A 25,153-nucleotide genomic window follows, 5' to 3' on the forward strand; every position below is an offset into this window, starting at 1 on the left:
AGAAACATGCTCATAGGGGTGTTGGGCTACTCCAAGAGCTCTATAAAATAGTCACGACACATGCAAACAATGGACTGCAGATCTATAACGATGTGCCCATCGGTATGATGTAGTCTAACCATATTCTAACAAGCACGGGAAGGATGTAAACCCTAAAAGAATTTATGAGACTCGCAACAAACGTCTTGCATATTGTCAATCGTATATTTTAGTTTAGACTGTTAATAAGATCTCAATTGGAATTGGTGGATAAGATCAACCAACAACATAGACATCAAGAACAAGAATGTATCATCTGGGGATTGAAGAAACAATGAACACACAAAGGCTAATAGTTCCTCTATGCACTGTTTGCAAAGGCATGCATAATGGATACCATATTGTCGAGCAACCCTTTGTACATTACCAATCAATTGCTCAAAGGAGTAAGCTTCTATTGATGCAAAATCAGACACGAATCGGTCAAGCAATTGCCCCATATAACCATTGAAAACAAGGTGCTTCAAATAAGATGAATTGAAGGGCAATGGAGGCTTACCCAAAAACTATGCAAAAGGAACCATTGACTGTGCAAGCATCTCAAACTACACAGGAAAATGCTCCGACATACCATAGCTTTGCAAGACTTGCATGTTCAAGATCTCTAGCATGAAGGCATCATCATGCATGACATAGATACGATCTAATCTAGACCATGTATTGATGTGTTCTGCTGAGTGAAATTTAAATCCCAGATTCGATGGGCAGAGCCAAAACCAAAGATCTTGTTTAAGAACATTTAGAGCAAGCGCCTGCCAAACACGGAGTCTCACGACCATCCATCACCAAATGCTCAGAGGTAGACCATTAGTACACATATTGAAATCTCCCATCAACAAACCTAGTCTACCAAGTGCCAAGCAAGCTGCAAGTCTGTTCCACAAACCAGCTCTACACACCGGATCATTCAGGGCATATAGACCCACCAGCCATAGGACCCCATGCTAGCGATTCAAGAGTTCCCTCATCAAGAAAATCAACCAGCACTGCAAATGAGTTTAACCTATGACTTGCCGAATTTGAGGTAGAGGGATCCTCTTTCTTTTTTGAGGCAGACCTTTGATAACAACGATCCCATGGCGTAATCACCTTACCCCGTGTGTCCAAGGCAAGTCTCGATGGATCTTTAAAACAGTCTGCAGAACCTTTTACTACAGAAGATATCCGAGGGGCAAAAGGGGCCATGTCATTATTTGGACGTGGCATGGGGGGCATATCTTCTCATCGAACATAGGTACATAGAAAGTCCTGGGCAGGACCAAGCATAGCAGCTGAAAGTCAACAGTACACTTCTTGCTTCTTTTAGGGCATACATCCACCCAGCTTTGATCCGGGTGATCCAAAGACTAATATCCTCATTAATAGCCGGGGCACTCCCAGCTCCTAGAGCTACAAGTTTTTCTGGGCATTCGACCATAAGATGTCCCAACTGCCCACAAGAGAAAGAGTGCCAGTAAAAGTGCCCCATTTCAAATGAAAATGCAATGATGGCACGCCATGGTAAATCAGCCACAACCAATTAGGCCTCTTGCAATAGGTATTCCATAACATACACATGTGATTACGATTGGTGGCCCTTAAACTAGGAGGCACCAAGACTGTAGCAATGGCTGCCATAGCTTCCTTTAGCAAAGGCCAATACACAAAAAGGCAAGCTTTCACTTCTACCCACACTGGGCACCCCTATTGAAGCAAGCGCTGACAATCAGCCAACAGTCGCCAAGGCACGGCATGAATGAGCGGACGATCAAAAAACAAAGACACCTTGGCTAGGAGATTATCACGAAGTGTGGCTGACTTTAACATTACTTCATAAAAGCCCCATACTGCCACAAAAATTTCTTCCACACAATCACCCAACATAAGGGAATTCAACTAGTGGCAGATCAAAGAAAGCACCAAAATTCAGTTTGTAAAGAAAAGGATAACCCCTTCATAAAATGACAAAAATGAATGCAAAACTGTCTTTGTATCCACAGCAACTTCCAAAACATCATCCTAATCCTCGATATACAAGGTCTCTTGATTGTGTTGGACATAATCTCCGACTAACGTATCAACAAACTCCAGCAAGTGTTCCCACTCAAAATCTTGTGATTCCTAGCGGTGGTAGATGTGACCTGTGCATAGCAGCACGGCTGGTAATCATATCATTTGGCAGATGTTCCTCATGGTCTTCCACCAAAGCATCAAAAGCATGTTTGCCACATTTGACTGGTAGTTGCACATCAGGACCAGGATGAACTTTGAACAGGGGACCGCCATCTCGGTACATGGAACCATTTCTTCCCCCTCTTCGGCATCCGAATCGGGCCCCAAAGCCTCCACCACCTGATCGATAACAGTGGTGTTCAATTCAGACATGATTACTGTAGCAGCAAAGTACATGCATTATATTCACCAAATCATCTGACTGATTTCTGATCTGTGATCTGATCTGATCTGAGATCTGCTCTGTTCAGCTCCAAAATCTGCGCTCTGCTCTGCTTCTCTGTTCTGCTCTGACTAAGATCTGCTCCTGCAATCTGCAAAACTGCGCTCTTCGGAAATCCAAAATCTGTTCTCTTCTCTTCTCTTCTGTTTCCGCCGTTCCCCCCTTCCCCCTCATCAGGAACTGCAAAATCCTCAATGCAGCCTTCCAATGAACTGGCTCGGGTTCACTCATGAAGCTTGCAAGCAAACCTACAAGAAAACACATATCAATCCGAGTATTAAGAAGCTATATCAAGGACCCAATCAAGTGCCTTTAGCACATAGCATCTACTGCCAATGAATTCACATGGGGCATAGCCTTCCAATTCGGGTCCATATGAGTAGAAATAGCCTTACACTCCTCCATCTCCCCTACACATACAACTATTGGGAGATGAAAATTCCCCTCTGAGTCTACCAAATCTCATGACCTAGAAAGAAGTGGAGAAGCCCATATCCCTCATCTTGAACATCTCTATGTAGTGCCTCCTCTATCTACTTGACCTTCTAGGCATGGTCACGTGTCAAAATGAGATCATCCACATAAAGCATGAACAACTCATGCCCTCTGGCTAAGGTGTGCACATACAACTAGGGATCAGCATAAGAATGCCAATACCCTAACTTCCCTTGGAGGAATGAGTCGATCTTCTCATTCCAAGCGCTTAGAGCCTGTGTAAGGAATGCAAACTTCACATCAAGCTAATAAACTGGACATCTCCTATAGCTTGCCAAGGTAAGAACAGCCCTAATGGTAGCCATCTAAGCTATAGATGCAAAGATATCATGGAGATCTACCCCTCTCCGTTGCCCAAATCCTTTCGCAATGAGCCACATGTTTTGCTTATCCAAATTGCCACCACTATGGTAGTTGGTCTTACAGACCCACTTGACTCCAATCACCTTCCTATGAATGAGGCAAAAGATCCCAAGTACCATTCCGCTTAATCGCATCCAACTATTGATCCATATCCTTCTTCCAATGTTGTGACTGCGAAGCGTCCTTCATGGAGGTGGCTTCCCTATCATGGATGGCATGAGACATCAAACAATAGTTAGTATAACCAAGCTCAGTGGAGTGTTCCTGATTTTTCTGAGATCGTCGTGGGCCATCTTGCAGTGCCACTCCTCAAGAACTCCCTCCATTCTTGCATCATAGAGTGTATTACGTGCCCAACAAGGAGGAGGCCAATACTCCCTTGCTCTACCTTTGCCAAAGTCTTTGAAATGTCAACCAATGTCAACTCAACGAGTGAATCCAATAGTGAAGCAATCTACTCCTCCATTGATAGTGGAGTCTCAAGGAGCATAAGTTCCAAAGGCACTTGCTCAGGTGCCCAACAAGATGGGATGGCCAACACCCCCCTCTGTAGCTAGAAACTTCACAAACGGAACATCTCGACTCTTGTATACCCCCTATGAAATCGGATCATAAAGCTTATATCCCTAGGACTACAAGCTATAACCTGCAAACACTTGTCTTTTGGAAGCCGACTCAAACTTGTTCCTCTGTTTCTTTTGAATATGAACATAGGCATCAAACACAAATACCCTGAAATAAGAGACATTTGGCTTTTGACCAAAATAAGGCCCAAAAGGTACCATACCAACCACAATCAATGTAGGTGACTGATTAAGGATGTGGATAGCGCTAGCTACTACTTCGGGCCATAGACACTAAGTTGTCTGCCAACACTCCATCATAGTCCATGCCATCTCGATTATACTGTGATTCTTCCACTCCAATATGTCATTGGCCTAAGGTGTGTTTGTGTTGGCAAACTCTTGGTAAATGCCATAATCTTCACAAAACCTACCTAGCTCCTTGGAGGCAAACTCCCCTCCTTTGTCGAAACACAAGGTCTTAGAGTTTCCTACTAGACCTATTCTCCTCGAAGATCATCCAATCCTAGACCTATTCTCCTCAAAGTGTGAAAATGCTTTAGACTTCAACTCCAAGAAGTAGACCCATGTCATCCTACTAAAATCATCAACAATTAGCATAAAGTATAAACTCCCCTTAAGGGACTCCATCCAGACTGATCCACGTAATATCCATTGAAACAAGCTCCACCAACTTCTTAGCCCTACGAGAAGCCTTGTTGGGGATTGCATCTCTATGCTACTTGCCACAAATACAAGACACACATGGCGGGTGCCTCACCCCAATCTCAAGCAATCAACGCACAAGCTGACCACAAGCTGCCTTTCAAAGGTACTCGTAGTTGAGGTGGCCGAACTAAGCATGCCATAGCTTGGTCTGAGTCTGTGAAAAAAGAAGAAGAGAAGTAAAGGTTGCTGAAGTCCACATCTTATAGACTCCATTCTCCTCATGACCTTCACGAAGAGCTTGTAGAGAATTTCCATCAAGAATGTGGAAAGAGTCCTTATCAAACTAGACCATAAGGCCAAGAGCACAAATCTTGCTCATAGAAAGATGATAACCTAAAATCGACACATAGAGAACTGATGACGTGTGGGCACACACCTTGCCCATCCAAAATCAACTACATATCACATTTGCCCTTTATAGGAACCAAATAACTATCACCAACAAGAATTTACCCATGCATCAAACACATACGAGCAATACCATCTATAGAAGGAGTCATGTGGCAAGAAGCACCACTATCCACAATCCACTCACATGGCTGGGGAGCCATCATCACTATATCAAAGGCTACCGGAGGAGCATCCACAATCACATCCAAGTGGAGAAAGGCGACTGATGAAGGAGCAATTACCACTCCAGAGTCCGTAGATTTCTCCTTCTTGGTGTCCTTCTCCTTGTCAAATCAATCCTTCTTCCAATGACCCATCTTGCCACAAATGTGACAAGTAGACTCTGTGGCTTTAGCTTGCTTGGTGTTCTCACCCTTCTTCTTGCTGTTGTTCTTCCCCTTCAGTTGGGAAGATTGTCCTCTTAACGCCCACAACTTTGGACCATTCTGACCTTTGATTTATTCCTCCTAATCCAAGACATCCGAGACCATTGGAACCAACTCCTCCCCACTTAAGGGTGTTGGTCTTCCCTAAAGCAATCAGGGTGGAATAAAATACACTAAATGAGGGTAGTAACTACAAGAGAAGAGTTATTACCATATTCTTTAAGGTAATTACCTTCCCTAAGTTCAAGACTTGTATCTGCAATCGCCGAAGCTTACTGACATGCTCCCGTATGAAAGCGGACTTGGACTGATTCAATGTCCGCATATGTACCTCTAGAGACACCCCCTTCATCAATGCCATCTGATTGTACCACAAATCCAATTCCGGCCATATCTCACGAGCAATAGTCAAATGCTCAATGTGAGCTATCATGGCCAAACTGCAAGAGAGTAATTAGGAGCAGATCCAGACACCTTTAGTCCCCCCTCCAAATAGCAAAGCCTTCGTCATGGAAGTCTTTCCTACTACAAGAGTTGAAAAAAGTTTAAGTAGAGCTGGCCGCAATGAAGCAAGAAATGATCAAGAAGGAAGAGCATATTAAAGAATTGCAAGAACAGTTGCAAAGCCTAAAGAAGGAACAACAGAAAGCAAAGGAGGATCCCACAACAGAGTCATTGCAAGTAGAATTGGCTAACGAGATACTAAAAGTGAACTCATCTAATTCAACATATTTTGTACAGAGCTTAAGTTAGTAATCAAGGAGAACAAGAGGATTGAAAGTAATAAGAGAGAAATAAAGATTGGTGGTCTCGTTTGATTTAACAAACTTGTGTATAGAAGTTATGTTAGTAATCAAGGACTCACGAGAATAAGAGGATTGAAAGTAATAAGAGAAAAATAAGGATTGGTGGTTTCCCCCCATGCTAGCATAGGAAGAATCTTGCTCCAAATTTGAAGCAAGATTTCATCCTAGAAACAAATGTCCTGCGAGCAAAGTTAAGCAAGGTCATCCCTTTCATAGATTTGGGAGAGTCCATCAGCATTATCTCCTAAAGTCAAAGAAGTGCGAAGGAATGGCAATTGGGCAATATATTGAGGAGAAAAACCGGTCATCAGGGAGTTCCACACCCCACTTGCCCAGAAGTAAATGTAACTTACATGGAATTTCACTTCCCTCTTATCAGTAATAGATCCTGATGTAATTAAAGGTCTTATGATTCATAAGAGCCATAGTTGCCTCCGTATGACATACGGCACCGTCTGCACAGTACGAATTCGTACGTTAAAACGGGCCTATTTGGGCCACCTAGCCTGCGCATCCTCAATCTTGCGTCCCGCATTTAATGCTCACCCGCATCCCGCGTTTCCCACGTTTTCTACACTTCTTTTTTTTTGGGGGGGGCACGGGGGAGAAAGCCATGCACCACCCCCCCCCCCCCCCCCCCCCCCCCCCCCAAGCCCTCTTTGGATGCCTTCCAACTGGTAGCCCTCTCTTTGACCGTTGACCCCTCTCTCTTTGACTGTTTGAACTTTGACCCTTCTCTCATCTACAAAAGATGCTCCTCTCCTCCATGCTTCCACACCAATTCAGCAAGCACTTACCATTCTTATCTTCCTCTCTTGGATCGTGATTCTTGAATGGACTTGTGATTTGTCATTCTCGAATCTCACCTCCCATCCCCTCTTTCCCGCACCCTATCGAAGCATTTGCCATTCTCAAATCTCATCTCCCATCCCCTCTATCCCACACCTATCAAAGCATTTGCCATTCTCTTCTCCCATCCCCTCTCTCTCACTCTTGCTCTTTCAACTTTACCCCAACCCTCGGGCCTCTCGAGTCTCACTCCCTTTCAACTTTCAAGACTCAAGTTTCAAGAGTCAAGACTCAAGCATCTCTCTCTCTCTCTCTCTCTCTCTCTCTCTCTCTCTCTCTCTCTTTCAGATCACTTCCCTAGAGAACAGACATATCATTGATGGAGAGTTTTCCTTTCTCTACTCTCACTTTCAGATCACTGACATGTTTCCCTTTTATGGGACACTATTTCATTTCATTTCATTTCCTTTTCAGTCTTATAGGCATGTTTTTCATCTTTCTTCTCGTTCTAGATGAGAAACACACCATCATCATTGTATGTACTGTTTTGGTCTCATAGGCCACATTGGCCTTTTAGAGACGTTAATATACTCTCTCTCTCTCTCTCTCTCTCTCTCTCTCTCTCTCTCTCTCTCTTTATCCGTCGTCGGCACCATGGCTCGTGAGAAGCACGAGGCCTTCAATTTGCATGTGATCCATGTGGAGAGGGACACAAAGAAGTCCGACTCCCACCATTGGACATGCAAGTATTGCGGGAAGCGCTATACAAGTGGTGCAACTCGGCTTCTCCAACATCTTTCCAAGACGGGGGGGCAAGTTGCTCCATGCAAGGAGATCCCTCAAAACATCGCGGAGGAGATTCTTGCCAAGATGAGAGGGGGATCCACAAGAGGAGGAGGAAGTGTCTTATCGGCACCAACTCCTATGCCTACTAACGAGGAAGTATCAAATGTGGGTGTATCTTTAACCGATGCGAGAGAGGCCTCTACCATTGGTGGTGGGGGCTCCACATCCGCATCTGGCTCCGGGTAAAAGACAAAGAGTACACGCTTATGCAGTGCCGGAGAGACAATCCTCTCTGTCTCTCAAGCTCCCGGTCATGTGCCTGGATCGATTGCCTTTCTTAGAGAAAGGCAACGACTTGCGCACATTGAAATTCCGCACACGGTGATTGAGTGCAATCTTGCATTCAATGTCCTAAAGCAAGAGCAATGGAAGAAGATGGTAAAAGCCATTGCCAATGTGGGTCCATGTGAAGGATGGACCGGTGTTACATACAATGACATGAGGATGAAAAAGATTGATAAAGAGAAGGAGAGAATTGATAAAGCCCTTGATCCTACTCGGGCTGCATGGACAAAATATGGTTGCTCCATTCTCATCAACGGATGGAGTGATCGTAAAAAATGGGGCATCATCAACATACTCGTCTCAAATCCACTCGACACCTACTTTTTGCAGGCTATAGATACCGGCAAGAGGGAGAGGAAAACCACGGGCGCATTCATCTACCGCCACATTCGACAAGCTATCATTGAGGTATACATTGCAATTTTCCTTTTAAATTTGTTTCACTTTCTTTCATTATGATCATATCATGATTCATAATTGAAATTTTATTTATGCATAACCATCTATCTCCCTATTCTAATAATTAATTTCTCTCTAGTATCTATGATCTATCTCAATTCTCTCTTTTTTCCTTCTCCTTTCTTTTTTTTTTCTTCTTTCTTTCTTATTTCTCCCCCAAGCCTCTCTCTCTCTCTCTATCTCTCAAGCTTCTCACACCCTCTTTTTCTCTCAAGCCTCCTCTCTCTCTCTCTCTCTCTCTCTCTCTCTCTCTCTCTCCAGCCTCTTCCTCTCTCTAGTTGCACCTCCAAGAGTTCGACTACGAAATAAGGTATAGAAAGGGAAAGTACAATATCGTGGCTGATACACTCAGCAGAATGCCCATCATAAATGAATTGAGTTTTACTCAGTTCACTACCGATTTACTTGAATCCTTAAAAGGGAAATGCCAGGTTGATCCGGCATATTCTAACATATGGGAAGCAATTGAAAATGGGGATCCAAATGGAAGGGCCTCCACTGAGGAAGGAATATCTTAGGATGTTCAACAAGGAAATGGAGCATCAAGGGTTGCTCAAATGGGATTCAAGTGGAAGAATTTTACCATTGATAATGGTTATTTACTCTACAAGGGTAGGATATGTGTCCCAAAAGATGAAGAAATAAGGTGACAGATACTCTTTGAGTGTCATGATACCCTAGTGCGGGACATCCAAGAGTTAATAAGACTTATAGTCTTATTAAAAGGCAGTTCTATTGGCCTAGAATGAATAAGGACGTCCTTGACTATGTGGTCAAATGTAATAAATGCTAGGTTAATAAAGCTGAAAGATTGAAATTGGGAGGACTTCTCCACCCATTAGAGATTTCTTCGGGAAAATGGGAGAGTATCTCCATGGACTTTATTGTCGCGTTACCCAGAACATAGAGGGGGCACGACTCTGTGTGGGTGATTGTGGATAGGTTAACCAAAATGGCTAGGTTTATTCCAACTTCAACTAATGTTAAAACACCAGAATTGGCTAGATTGTTCATAGAGAACATATACCGACTGTATGGCCTTCCAGCAAATATAGTTTCTGATCGAGATAGAAATTTTGATAGTCAATTTTGGCGTGCTGTATTTAGAAAGTTGGATACTAAACTTAGCATGAGTACGGCGGAGCACCCGCAAACTGATGGGCAAACTGAAAGGGTTAACCAAATCCTTGAAGATATACTTAGGGCATATGTAAGTAAAAGGAAAACTAATTGGGAAGAGTATCTACCGATAGCAGAGTTTGCATATAATAGTGCTAAGCACTCTTCCACTGGATATAGTCCATTTATGCTAATGTATGGGTTTCAGCCCAGAGCTCCTCATGCAATGGGACTGCATAAGGAAAAGGTTCAGGCAGCCAAGGATTTTTTGGAGGATATGAATAATATGTTAAAATTTGCTCAAGAAAATATTAAGAAAGCTCAAAATCGAGCTAGAGCTTATACAAATCTTCACCGAAGAGACATCTCCTTTGAAGAAGGAGAATTGGTCTTTCTTAAAGTGCCTGAACAAACTAAAACAATGAAAACGGGATGATGTCCAAAGCTTTCACCCAGGTATTATGGTCCTTTCACAATACTTAAAAGGGTGGGAGAACAGGCTTACAAGCTCCAACTACCTGTTGGTAGTAAAACACATCCAGTTTTTCATGTAAGTAGGCTAAGAAAGAAGTTGGGTGATATGGATAATCTAATCTTAAATGATAACATTGAGGAGCTATTAGATGACCAATCTAATCTATATGAACCAGAAAGAATATTAAATGTTCGTAACAGGCGAACAAGAAATACTATTTATCAAGAATATCTAGTCAAATGGAAAGACTGTTCAGAAGAAAGCTCAACATAGGAGCGAGTAAGTACTTTAAGGAAAAGGTTTCCCAATTTACAGATGGACCTTCCAAGTATCGTTTTCGAGGACAAAACAAATTCTTAAGGGGGAGAAAATGTTACATTAATAAATGTAACTTATGGGGAGACAAGTGCGAGGGATGACCGTCCGAGGGCCTTGGGCACCCAAACGGGGTCAAGGGGAGCCTAGAAAGTAAGTGAGTTTAAAGATAGTATGACTCACCTGAAGTTGACGATTGACAGTCGGATCACGATCAGGGGAGCCAGCAACCTTCTAGGCGTGGCTAGGGGGTGAGACGAACGGAATCTCTCGTGCTGTTGGGACTCTAGATAAAGGGGAGGGCACTTTGCTGAATCTCCGACATTAAAACACAGGCAGTCACCTAATAATGACGGTTGATCAACCAGTTTTATGTGCTCCGAATTTGCCTCAGCAAGATGTTTGTGTTTCTTGCTCACACACTGATGAATCTTTCTAGTTTATGCTTGCCACTACCAACAATCTTATGTCCGATTATGTTCATGCCAATGAGGGTAAAGCGAGCTCTTTACCGGAAGGGGATCATGTGGTTGCTGTCATGGGAACTGACCTGGTTTTACAGCAGATTGCTGCCTTTCATGAGAGAGTAACCATCCTTTATTTTAGAGGAAGGACTCCTTTGATTACTAGGATTCATGCTTGGTTGCAGTCCATGCTTATCAATGTCAATGCGTGTCAAGATGATGTTTCAAGGCAAGTGCAAGCCCCTCTCGTTGAAGAGATTTATGATGGACTGAGGGGGGTTTTTGAAGTCCTTTTTTGTACCCCGGATGTGCATGCTTGCATTATGCAACATATTCCTTTGTTCATGGATGGTCAGCTGGTACATATCATGATTTGTGATTTGCCTTTTAAATTTGTTTCACTTTCTTTCATTATGATAATATCATGATTCATAATTGAAATTTGATTTATGCATAACTATCTATCTCCCTATTCTAAAAATTAATCTCTCTAGTATCTATGATCTATCTAGACTCTCTCTTTCCCCCAAGGCCGCAAGGCCCCCAACCCCAAGCCCATCCCTCTTCATTCTTGAATCTTCAAACTTGAAACTTGGAAAGGCTCAAGATTCAACTCTCTCTAACCTCCAATTTCAAAGTACTGTTAGTAAGAAGTATACTTGTAATTTGTATATTATGGTTGTAGGTGAGCCCCTCAAATGTGGCGCAAGTTGTTATCAACAATGCATCGAATTGTCGGCCCATGGACCGTTTGCTTGAGGCCGAGTTCCCTACGATTGTGTGGACTCCATGTGCAAGTCATTGTTTGGACTTGCTCATAATGAGGGCTATGATGAGCATGGGTAGTCCGAAGCAGGTAAAGTTTAAACATTTAACCATAACATTTAAAATTTATTGTTCTAACTTTTAAACTTTAAACTTTGAAGTTTATACTTCACAATTTAAACTTTAGCATTTACAATGATCAATCTTACGTGCATCACTGCATTGTGTAGGTGAATGTTGATATATTCAAGTTGACAGGCGACACTCTTCCGAGTATACATGAGGAGGTGGACCAAGAGGAGGAGATGATTTTTGCAGAGCTCTATAGAGAGCTTATAGCAGTAGATACTCGTGACACTCACAATCAGTGTGCTCATGGGCGAGGAGTTCGAGTAGGTGGTAGCATGGGCATGGTCATTCGACGCCCTCCATCATCGAGGAGACATGGTTCAAGTGGCTTGTAGACATATGTAAGGCGGGGCTCTAGTAGCTCACATCCTGTGCCTCATGATGACCATCCCCCCTTGCCTGCATAGCCACCACCTAGGGAGCCATCATTTGATGATGATGGTAACCTCCTCAGTGAGGATGAGTATGAGTGTGTCTCATCATCGGATGGCAAGAAGTCATCTTCAGACTCTCTTGATGAGCACTCAGATGGTTCTGATGATGATGATGATAGTAATACCTCATCATAAATTCATATGACATAGGTCTTTCTTTTTTTGTGTATCAGATATACTAGACTATAGTTGTATTGCATGTTTTGCGCAGCCCATGGGACCGCAATGGTCACCCTCATGTATTCATCTTATTCTGTAATGAAATGGCTATTTCCACTTTAAACATGTATTCTATGATCTATCATTTAATGATTTATGGTTTTTGTTATTTAAAAAATCATCTTAATTTTTTTTCGTACTAATATAGTAACGTATCTTATAAAATCATAAGGTACCATTTAGTACCGTATATTATCGTACCATACTATATCGTACCTTTCGTACCTAACAAATATGGTAGAGACAGGGGTTTTTATACGAAACCTCAATCTTCACATGCACCTGCGATTGGCATGGATGATAAAAGTGCTTCTGATTCTACTTTGCACTTGACACGCGTGGGAGGCTTTTGCCTCAGGATGTTTTCCGTTCTCAACAACAGCAGTTCCCTTCTCATGCTTCGATTGCTAGTTTGCAAAGGGCGAATCTTATACATATGATCCATAGTGAGATGAAGAGATTTCACGCTGCTAAAGGTATGGATGTTAAAGGGAAAGGGAAAGTGGTGATTCAATAGTTTTTCTTGTGGTTTATCATGAGACTTGCTTTATGAAATATTAAAGGCATTTCTTTGGCCAGTAAGCATTATCCATTGTCAAAAATTCTGTTAGCTAGCAATTGGAATGTTTTTTGTGCGGTGCAGCACAAACAGCATGCTTTGCCATGTTCTTCTTATCTATACAAGGATTATACAGTGTTTTTTAGTGGTTGGGTTTTCCACATAAATCTGGAGTTATGTTGGCTGCTAGATCTTCCTTCCAACCATCCTTGGTTTCTCATGATCCTCGCCGCGGATTTTTCATGCTGGAAATCATATATGAGGATGAGGTTTTGTGGCTAGTGAGTGTGTATGCTCCTTCTACTGCTCGACGTCGTCAACTTTGGGATGATTTGCACTGACCTTTCCACGGCTCATCAAGGTTTTGTTATGGGTGATTTTAATGCATGTGTATCTCCGAATCAGGCAACTTCACTGCACTCGGTCATCGATGGTCCTGAGCTGCAGGCTTGGGATGCATGGTAGCTGTGTCTTTGAATCAAGACATGTGGTCTTGGATGCATCCTTTGTTGAGCTAAAATATGCATTACTTGCTGATTAGCCTCTTAAACAGCCCCAAAACACACTAAAAATGCTCTTTTAGAGTAAAACCCTAAAACGGGGAGCGGTTCAAGAGAGTTCACTGGAAATCCTAAAACGAGGAGCTGTTTGAGAGAGTTTAGTGGAAACCCTAATTTTTGGGGCACCCTTCCACATCTATAAATAGACAGGCTGCCCCCATTCAGCTATTATTCTTGTTTGTAGGTTACACCAGCCCACACACCCTCTCCAGCTGTTGGCGCCTACTTTCCAGCCTGCAGCCCGCCTCCATCTGCTGTCCAACCATCATCGACTGCAGCCACATTATCTTCAGCCTGTCCATTGCTGTAGGCTACAACTCTCAGCTACTGGCGACTCCTCCAGACTGTCCCAATTTGCTGTTCAGCTTGCTGTCCATCATCTCCAGGGTCAGCCAGCCTGCGTTTTCAGCATTACAAGCCTTGACACTATCAGACACTGTTTCAGCCTTTTGTTACAGCAGGCTGTGCACAGTTTCTAACCTCCGATCGGTAATTAACTGCTGCGTTTACCAGTTTCCAACCTCCAGACTGCTGCGTTTTGGTGACCAGCCTGCTGTCTTTCACTATTCAGGACTCTTACACTCCGACTGGTGGTCACAGACTTGGGATCCGTCTACGGTGGACGTCACACTCCGACATTGCTCTGCCCTTGAGCACACTATACACTCTAACATTCATTTACAGCATTCATTCACTTCAGAGTTGTGTTCTCTCTCTCCCTTCTTCTGTTTGTGTTTGAGTTTTTGTGTTTGAGTTTTGAGTTTTGCATCTAGGGTTTGAGTTTTGCTCTCTGTGTCTGTGTCTATCTCTTTGTGTTTCTATCGTGGTCGTACACTCTGTGTCCTCAGCGCAAAACCTAGCAGTTTCCTTCACATGGTATCAGAGCCGGTGCTCTTGTAAAGAGTATCCTGCAAGAGCTAGTCTTTGTTCGAGGCACACAATACGACTCGTAACCGAATCACAATGTCCCAGACACCTCCTTCTCCAGTTCCTGTGATGTCTTATCACGCTTCTCCATCATTGGAGGCCCTGAGATGGCATTATGGACTCCGTGAGGAGGTCGACACTCCACCTTATCCAGATTTCACTAACATGACAGAGAAGGACTTTGAGAAGTACTATTGCAACAAGTATGGTGATCTTTACACCCCTCCTACTAGTTTTGCTACCACATCCGGACCGGTTGGTGAGGCTGGCCACCTCTTCGATCATGGAGGACATACGGCATTCGGAACGTCTGGCGATCCATCTTCATCATCTTAGCCAAGTCTAATGTCAGGTTTGTACAATTCTTTTGTGTTGCATGAATCAAAACCCTCACCTATTTCTTCTTTTGAGGTACAGAATCCGGATGGCTTTGCGTATGTGAACTTCAATAGAGAGGGCTCACGAACCAGACGAAATTCAAGTACATCTACAACTTTTGTTTCATTTGAGCATACAACACACACTTCTCACTTCTCTCCCATCCCACCCTCTTCTATATCACACCTCTCATCATCTTTCCAAAACCCTGGATTACACTCCACATCTGCATCACACACCCTAGGGGTTGGATCTTCCATCTCCGCTCCTAGCACCTTTTCCTTCTTCACCCTATTCTCTACCTCTTTTCACCATGGTACTTCATTAGGGGGAACGCCACCCTTTAACATTGTGCCTCTCACCTTTCAGCACATGAGCACACCCATAACTCCTGGGACGACTGTGATGGGCATCCCCCTCACTATCCCCAGCTTCACATCTCCTATGACCACTCATACGCAGGGGTTTCCATCCTCAGTTGATGGTGTTTCTTCACACTCTCCTTGGGTTACACCTATGCAAGGATTCCTATCTTCTACACGCCGTGTTCCCGTCCCACCTCCTTGGGTTCCTCATGTGGCTACCATGCCCATGCCTAGTCAACCCATCCCTACCTATGGATCAACCTTGCACACTACACGCATGACTGGTGGGCACTCTGGGGCCCATTTCCAAGTATACTCCACTCCCCCATCCTACCCACACTACACTTTTTCACACTATCCATCTCCGAACACTACCACTCCTGTTGCAACGGCAAGGAATGCCTTCACGGATAAGACACATTTTAACGGGTCAAATTTCACCACTTGGTCTAATTTCATGCAACAACTGCTTGAGTCTCAGGGTCATTGGGACCTCATCATTGGTCACGAGCCTATGCACGATCCTCGACTAGCTCACCCTGATTACATCCGTCAATGGAGAGCCCGCAATGCCATAGCCAATCTTGAGCTGATGCAAGGATTGCTTCTCGAGTTTCACTCTCAATTGCAGTACTTCCCGCTCGCATCAATGCGTTAGAGCCACCTTCTCGACCGCTATGCGGCTCATGATCATACTCAGCGCATTAATCTCGACTTTCAACTTCAAGAGTTTTCTATTAAGAAAGGGGATGATCTGAAAGTCAAGCTGGCTGAATATAGGCGGTTACTTGCCGAGTTCGCGACTACTGGCTCTCCAAAGTTAGATGACGATCAAGTTACACTCTTCTTGAATAAGTTGCCCGACAAGTACTTCAATTTCATTCAACACATCATCTCCCAACCTAGATTGCCAACCTTCTACGAGTTTGAGTGCCAGTTTTTGCGTTACACGAGGCTATATGATCAAGTCCACAAAAAATTCTCATCACAGCCTTATTCAGAGCAAAGGGGGTTGGTTGCCTCTTCTTCGGGAGGGACAACCACTAGTGGCAAGAACTCGCTAGATGCGAAGGCAAGCCAATCAAAGGGTGACTCCTCTTCCTCAGATGGAACCAAAGAATCTAGACCTATCTGGCAGCAACTCCCTAAGAAAAACCGGTTTTGCACACATTGCCAGCAAGCAGGCCATGTGGACCAGGAGTGTCGCTCCAAGGCCCCAAATCTTCCACCGAAAAAGCCTCAGCAGACCGCTACGAGACTGCACAGTCTAGTGGGGCTACGCCCTCCGCTCCTGCTTCATCTGCTCCTTCAGCACCCGTTGTTGGTTGTGTTGGACATGTGGCTCGAGTACAGCCTCAGCGGCCCATCTCTTTCATTGCCCCTAAGGGATTGGCCGATTGGTGTGCAGGTTCCGATCCCGTTGCACTTCATGCATCCATCTCACCTTCCTCTCCACCTCGTCAGGCATTCCCTTGGTAGAGCCCTGCTACTGGGCATACGCGATGGTAGCCACATTCTTCGACTCGCATGCCTCTAGGTCCTTTCAGATACCCTAGGTCAGTCTAGCATTCATTTTTCGCACTCTTAGAGTCAGGCCCATAGGATTCATTATCCTTAGTTATTCCATTTTTTTTCTTCCATTGCATTTACTCACACGCATACACATTCATTGCATTTATTTTGAGTTAGATTTTCTTTCTGTTCTGTTTTGCTTTGGAGCATCTCACCAGTAACCTCTATGTTTGCAGATTCTCATCTCTTTTGCAGAGTTTTGTCTTTCAATGTAGGGCTAACCTGCAGATTGCTTTGGTCCTTCCTGGGCTAGAGACGTGGGGATGCGCACCGTTCCTTTCATGGTTTCATCATCCTAGAAGTGCTTGCTCTTCTTCTAGCATAGCAGTTTCCCCTCCCAAGGCAGATCGTCCAGCATCTCTCTCAATGTTATCATGGCGGTGACTTCTACCTTGCTCTTCTAGTGAGGTGCTTCATCCACTTCATCTTCTTTCATTCCTTATGATTCTCGGCACCATATGAAGACCGACATCCAGCTCCTCTTCCTTCTTCGGCATCTACATCCAAGTTGCGAGGGGATACCTATCCTTCTTGGTATTCTACAAGCTTCAGCACTTTGTCTTCGACATCGGCTTCTTCCCCCTGTTGTACCTTACCCTTTGCATTGCATGATTACATCATCCTTGTACTAGGGCACTTGGGCAAGTGAACAATTTTTCCACCAGGGACACTGTCCAAGTGGCACCTACTGCATAAGCATTCTTTAGCATCTAGCATACTTTGCATCTCATTGTGCAGAGCACTACTTGCGCAGATCCTAAGTTGTTTCCGCCGCTGGTTGTTACCACACCACCATCCTTCTTCATCACATGGATACCTCATCACCTATTTTTCCTCATCATACCCTGAGTGGATGGGTTAGCTTGTACTGATTTGTGATGTGTTGGTGTACCCTCCCTACTCCCGCCTTCTGGGTCACTTTTACTCAATCAGCCGCCTCCCATCAAATTTACTTCACTTATTCCACAAAAAAAAAAAAAAAAAATCCATGTAGTTCCATCTGCCTTTGTAGGGCTTGGTAGGCCACTGGGCAGCCGATGTGCACCCTTTGTCCGATGCCCTGTTCTCTCTGGGGTGACTATTTGGATTCCCTTGGTAAGATAGCCATCGCCTCTGTAGTCTTGGTAGGCCATTGGGCAGCTGATGTGTACCATTTGTCCAATGCCCTGGCTGCTTTGGGATGGGACGCCTTGGGATACATAAACATCACAATGGCTAGCCTAACCTTTCAACTCAGTTTTGGGCCTGAGAGGGGATATTGAGCTAAAATATGCATTACTTGCTGATTAGCCTCTTAAACAGCCCCAAAACACACTAAAAATGCTCTTTAAGAGTAAAACCCTAAAACGGGGAGCGGTTCAAGAGAGTTCAGTGGAAACCCTAATTTTTGGGGCACCCTTCCACATCTATAAATAGACAGGCTATCCCAATTCAGTTATTATCCTTGTTTGCAAGTTACACCAACCCACACACCCTCTCCTGCTGTTGGCGCCCAGTTTCGAGCCTGCAGCCCGCCTCCATCTACTGTCCAACCATCATCGACTACAGTCACATTATCTTCAGCCTATCCATTGCTGCAGGCGACAACTTTCAGCTGCTGGTGACTCCTCGAGATTGTCCCAGACTACTGTTCAGCCTGCTGTCCATCATCTCCAGGGTCAGCCAGCCTGCGTTTTCAGCATTGCAGGCCTTGACACTCTCAGACACTGTTTCAGTTGGCTGTTTATAGCAGACTGTGCACAGTTTCCAGCCTCGGATCTATGGTACACTGCTGCGTTTACCAATTTCCAGCCTCCAAACTGCTGCATTTTGGTGATCAACCTACTGCCTTTCACTATTCAGCACTCCTACACTCCGACTGGTGGTCACAGACTTGGGATCCATCTTCGGTGGACATCACACTCTGACATTGCTCTACCCTTGAGCACTTTGTACACTCTTACATTCATTTACAGCATTCATTCACTTCAGATTTGTGTTCTCTCTCTCCCATTTTTGTTTTTGTTTGAGTTTTTGTGTTTGAGTTTTGAGTTTTGTGTTTAGGGTTTGAGTTTTTGAGTTTTGCGTTTAGGGTTTGAGTTTTGCCCTCTATGTCTGTGTCTGTCTCTTTGTGTTTCTATGGTGGTCGTACACTCTTTGTGTCCTCAGTGCAAACCCTAGCAGTTTCCTTCACATCCTTCACATTCTAGATATACTTATTGTTCTCTTCAACATCCAAACACTTGGGCCAAACTTGATAGGATCTATATTTGTCAGAGCGATTCTTTTCTTCTTGTAGTGATTGATATGTAAGTGGAGCGACATCATGTCTTGTCAAATCACTATCCTTTGGTTTTGGATTTGACTCACAAGCCAGTTCATGCCTTTAAGCTAGTTGCTCATTTGCCTCTACATTTCAATCAATCTTTCCTGCTACAAAATCAATTTTTGGAATGTATCCAACAATTGATTGCTTCTTTTAGCTTGAGGGTCCTATCTAGAGGGATGATAGCACGGGCTATTTTTTGGAATAATGCATAGGCATTGTCCCAAACAGTATGGTATTCAGCATGCTTCTTCTTTTCGAGCTGAATTGCAGCATTCGCAAACCTTGTTGGCTCACTCGTTGTCTCTATATCAGTCAAGGGATACTACTGATGGCTTGCTTACATGCATTGAATAGTTGAAATGTAGAGTTCAATCTCTTCATGAGGAGGAATATGCTAAATGCAAATTGCTAGGCCGAGCGGAAGCTTTGCATGATAATAACTGTCAATCTCACCAATTCTTTGCTCGTTTACGCCAGAAATATGCTTGGGAAAATATTGTTTGTTTATTGGATGAGTGAGGTGTTATGGTTTCTGAACCTGCTTCCATCATTCAAATGTGCATTGGCTATTATAAATCTTTGTTGGGTCCACAAGAGATTCTTTCTGATCCTCTTCACTCTGCTCGTCAATACATTTGTGATTTGGTTAGTAATCAGGTGAATCCTGAATGGGTTGATTTGATGGAGACCACGAAGGAAAAGCCTTGGCTGGCATGGGCTTCCTAATGAGCTGCTTTCAGCCCATGTTGAGCAGCTTAAGGACCCATTAACTCGCATGTGTCAACAAGACTGGAATTCTGGTAGGATGCTTTCAGACTAGAAGATTGTTGTGATTCGATTAATGCCTAAGGTTTGTTCTCCGACTTCTTTGAAACAATGGAGATCCATTTCTGTTATGGGTTCTTTGTATAAAATCATTGCCAATAGATTGCAGAAAGTATTCCCGCACTTAGTTTATCCATGTCAATATGGTTTCATTAAGGGACTGAATATAATGCATAAAATTTTGAATGTTCAACTATGGATTGATTATGCCAAAGCCTCATGCGAGCAGGTTGTTGTGCTTCAGCTTGATCTTGAAAAGTCATTTGATCTTTTCAACTAGTATTTCTTGCAACAGCTGATGTCTACCATTGGATTTGGTCCTCACATGACCTCTCTTGTTGATACCATTAGTCAGGGTGTTGTGGCTTGTATTGCACTTAATGGGGGGATCACAGATGAAATTGCCTTGTCTCGTCCTCTTCAGCAAGGCTACCCTCTGAATCCTTTGCTATTTGCTTTGGTCACTCACCCAATGATCTCATTGTTGGATAAGTTGGCTAATCAAGGCAAGATTGTTGGTTTGTCTCTTCCAGTGGTGCCCAACCTTTGGGTCAATCTTTGGCTAATGATTCCTTTATGTTTCTTAAGGTTGATCGCACTAATATTAATAGGGCAATGGTTATGTGGAATCTTTTTGCTTTAGCATCGAGGCCTCATATTAATCCTTTGTTATTTGCTTTGCTCACTCACCCAATGATCTCATTGTTGGATAAGTTGGCTGATCAAGGCAAGATTGTTGGTTTGTCTCTTCCTAGTGGTGCCCAACTTTTGGGTCAATCTTTGGCTGATGATTCCTTTATGTTTCTTAAGGTTGATCGCACTGATGTTAATAGGGAAATGGTTATGTGAAATCTTTTTTCTTTAGCGTCGGGGCCTCGTATTAATACTCAGAAATCTACCTTGATTTCTTGTACAGAGAGTGATTAGCAAGCTTTGGATTGGCAAGGAGCTGTGATTTCTAAAGGAGATATTACTGTGAGAGTGGAGGTCGGGATCGAAGCTCAGCACAGAAAACAGTAGACAGTAGAGAGTGAAGCACGACACCCAATGCTATTGATTGAAATAGTGCAAACTGAAAGTACAAGGTACAACCCTTAAACCTTAGGGTTGTAGGGGGGTGTTCACACCCGAACACGATAAGTGCCCGTAAGTGTGTCATAAGCACATACGAAATAATACCAGAGGTCTAGGGGAAAAAACCTCTCCTACCGAGAGTAAAAAGTGCCCCAGTGTCCTACTGATCACCACACTCCGATGTGAGCGTAGGCGTAAGTGAGGCATGAGTGAAATACCCAACAAACCCCCCTGCAGTGAAGAGTGATCAAGTGTACAAGGATCATCCGCCACCAAAGGAGATCAAATTTAAAGCATGGCGAAATGCTTCAAATTTCTCACGAGGTAGAGCTTTGGTGAAGATGTCTGCTACATTACTGGTGGTAGGACAATAGACAAGGCTGATATCACCTGCATGTAGCCTCTCTCTGACAAAGTGATAATGTATCTCAATGTGTTTCATGCATGCATGAAACACAAGGTTCCGTGCCACTGCAATGGCACTCTCACTGTCAATGAACAAAGGAGTAGGCTCCGTAACAGATACATCTACATCAGCAAGCAACCGTCTAATCCATACGCATTCAACTGTGGTAGTAAAAGCTGCCTTGTATTCAGCTTCACATGACGATGTGGCAATAGTGGATTGTTTCTTGCTAAGCCAAGATATGCAAGACGCGCCAAGAAAGAAACAATTGCCACTAGTGCAATGACGCGAATCATAATCACTAGCCCAATCAGAATCACTGTAAGCATGTAACTACAGTCGTTCCCCCTTGGCATAAAGCAATCCAAGAGATCTAGTACCCTGCAAGTATTGGAAGACACGCTTAACAGCTTGCCAATGTGACATGCGTGGCTGATGCATATATCTGCTCAGGGCTGAAACTGCAAACTGTATGTCTGGCCTAGTGTTGCATAAGAAAATAAGACATCCAACTGCTGGAGCATATGTGTGTATATCAAACAAATCACTGTCATCATGTAATGACAGTTTAAGTCCAGGTTCCATTGGTATACAAACTGGCTTGCAATCCTGTAAGCCAAACTTCTCAAGAAGTTTACCAATGTATCTTGACTATGATAACCCAATACCTCTAGCATCATGTATGAACTTAATGCCCAAGTAATAATGCAAAGACCCCGAGTCTGACATGTCAAAAGTTTGCTGCAAATTTGGTTTAAATGCGGAAATCTGATCAGCATGTGTCCCTGTAAGCAAGACATCATCAACATAAAGACAAATGATCAGCATGGATTCCCCCTCTTTACATACGTAAAGGGTAGACTCAGATGAGCTGTTTGTGAACCCTTGGCTAAGCAAGAAAGCATCTATCTTTGCATACCAAGCTCTAGGAGCTTGTTTCAAACCATACAAAGTTTTTTCCAGCTTGCATACAAAGTGTTCCAAGCCCTCAACTGCAAAACCAATGGGCTGTTGTACATATACTTCCTCATGAATTTCCCCATGTAAAAATGCAACTTTAATATCCAACTGATGCACAGTCCATCCATAATGAGCAGCCAAAGCAATCATAGACCTGATAGTCGTTGCAATCATAGACCTGATAGTCGTCATACGGGAGGTAGGAGCAAATGTCTCCTTATAGTCAATGCATTTTTTCTGTGCATAGCCTTAGCTAAAAGCCTTGCCTTGTATTTGTCAATGGATCCATCTGCATTCCGTTTTAGCTTGTAGACCCATTTTGTTCCAATAGCTTTCTTCCCAAATAGCAAAAACATCAAATCCCAAGTTTGACTTTTAGTGATAGAATCCAATTCAGCTTTCATTGTTGCCATCCAATGCACACTCTCTTGTGCATCCTCAAAACATTCAGGCTCCTCATCATCGAAGGTGCTTGCTGCCATAACGAACTCCATGGTATGTGCAATATCATGCATACGAGCTTGCCTTCTAGTATGACCAGCCATGGGTGCATTCAAATGACTATCTTTCATAGTCTATAAATACCATCTAGGCATTTGTCTTGCCTCCTGACTGTGCATAAGCTCTTGCTGAATTTCAGTTTCAGCACTTTGCTGAATATTCAGATCAGCCAATGGCTGATTTTCTGCATTTTCAAAAGGAGTAGCTGGCTGAACATTGAGTTCACTTGCTGAAACTCTAGCTGAATCACCAAATGTAATGGGCAGCAGCCCTTTAAATACATCACGGGCAGCCTGACATGTATCTAATCCAGCCAGGGACAATTCTGATTTTTCATCAAATACTACGTCCCTACTGACAAACGCCTTTTTAGAAACAGGATCATAGAGTTTGGAGCCTTTGCTCTCACTGCTATATCCCATAAAAATGCATCTAACAGCCTTGTTATCCAACTTTTTCCTGAGTGCCTTTGGAATATGTGCATATGCAAGGCACCCAAAGGTATGAAAGTGTCGAACAGAAGGTTTCCGGCTGTTCCAAGCCTTAAAAGGTGTAATTTTCTTCAATGCTTTCGTGGGGCATCTATTCAAAACATGGCAAGCACACATGACGGCTTCCATCCAGAAACTGTGAGACAAGCTCTTTGCCTTCAGCATACACCTGGCCATCTCCATGAGTGACCGATTCTTTCTCTTTGCAACCCCATTCTGCTACGGAGTATAAACAGTAGTGTACTGATGGACAATGCCCTTCTGCTTCAAAAAAGAATTTAGCATAGAGGACATGTATTCCCCCCCTCGGTCCGAACGGAGAGTCTTAATTTTACAACCAGACTAGTTTTCAACAAGTGCAAGAAAAGCCAAGAATGCATCGTACACTTCTGACTTTTTGACCAAAGAGTAGACCCAGCAAAATCGTGTAAAGTCATCAATAAAAGTCACAAAATAGTAACATCCTCCCAATGACTTTGTCTGCATAGGTCCACATACATTTGAATACACTAACTGCAACCTGGCTGTTGCTCGAAAAGCAACATCACGGGGAAACGAAAAACGATACGTTTTTCCCAAAATACATCCTTCGCACAAGTGCTCAGGAGGTCTCTCCAGTAGAGGTAATCCATCTCGCATCTGCGTACGCTGTAAGAGCATCAAGTTACCAAAGTTCACATGCCCCATCCTAGCATGCCATAACTCTGCTTGTATCATAGCAGGAGTAAGAGTGGATTCCAAGTATGCTGACTGATTAACTGAAAGAGCATCCAACTCATATAACCCATGACATAAAGTGCCTATCAAGACCAAAGTCATGTGTTCTTTGTCTCTCACCATGTATCGGTCATCATCAAATGTGACCTCCAATTCACAACGTGCCAAAGAAGAGATAGAGAGCAAATTCTTCTTTATGCTTGGCACAAATAAAGCATCTTGTAGGCGGAAAATGGAGCCATCAATGGCTGTGAGCACAATCTCCCCAATACCTCTAACAGGGTATGATGCATTGTTGGCACACTGTACAGACTTGCCAACTGGAGTTGCATGAACAAATGCAAATAAATCTCTGCGAGATGTAATATGCCTAGAAGCACCACTATCAAAAAACCAAGTGCCCGCATCCTCAATAGAGCTAAATGCTCGATCTGCCCAAGAGGTATCATAACTGCATGTGTAAAAACAATAGTCCCTGTCTACAACAAAGGACGCGGACTCCGTAGCAGTGGAAGGATTATCAAAAACAGACATTCCTGACTCCTTTTTCTTCTCTTTGGCAATGCGCTTTCTACACTCAGTGATGTAGTGTCCTGGTTTCTTGCAATAATGGCATTTTTCCTTTTTGGCTTGCGTGCCCCCTTGTTTTTTGTTTGCCTGGGATATGCCAGAAGTCCCAGAACACTGTGGAGCATTCTTCACTTGGCTGCCTTTGCCCTTTTGTCTAGCCATAAAAGCCTGCTCAGAGGCTATAGCATCCACACCACTATTCCTTCATGTTTGCTTCTCCTCTAGAAGCAAACTGACTAACTGAAGAAAAGTAATTGGCTGCACAGCGATCCTCATTGTGAGGTTTAAGGCCGTATGAAAAGCCAAGTACAAAGGAGGTAATGAGTTCAAAGTGGTGGATATCATCTATGCATCCGAATAGTACTCATCAACATTCATGAGTTGCTCTCGCAAGTCCTGAATTTTGTTCAAGTGATCCTGAATGGAATCACCTTCA

At 43.5% G+C, this 25,153-nt stretch overlaps 1 protein-coding gene and 1 pseudogene across 2 annotated transcripts in view; both read right to left on the reverse strand.

The window, feature by feature from the left end:
* The window catches only part of LOC148032984 (pseudouridine-5'-phosphate glycosidase-like), a 154,698-nt gene that overhangs the window by 26,151 nt on the left and 103,394 nt on the right, over nucleotides 1-25,153 (reverse strand). The gene's annotated exons all lie outside the window — the stretch shown is intronic.
* LOC148032985 (uncharacterized) overlaps nucleotides 2,123-25,153 on the reverse strand; it is a 33,629-nt pseudogene continuing 10,598 nt past the window's right edge.

This window comes from Lygodium microphyllum, chromosome 8, assembly GCF_053477565.2.
Source record: "Lygodium microphyllum isolate KBCC chromosome 8, Lygodium_microphyllum_v1.1.10, whole genome shotgun sequence".
NCBI lineage: Eukaryota > Viridiplantae > Streptophyta > Polypodiopsida > Schizaeales > Lygodiaceae > Lygodium > Lygodium microphyllum.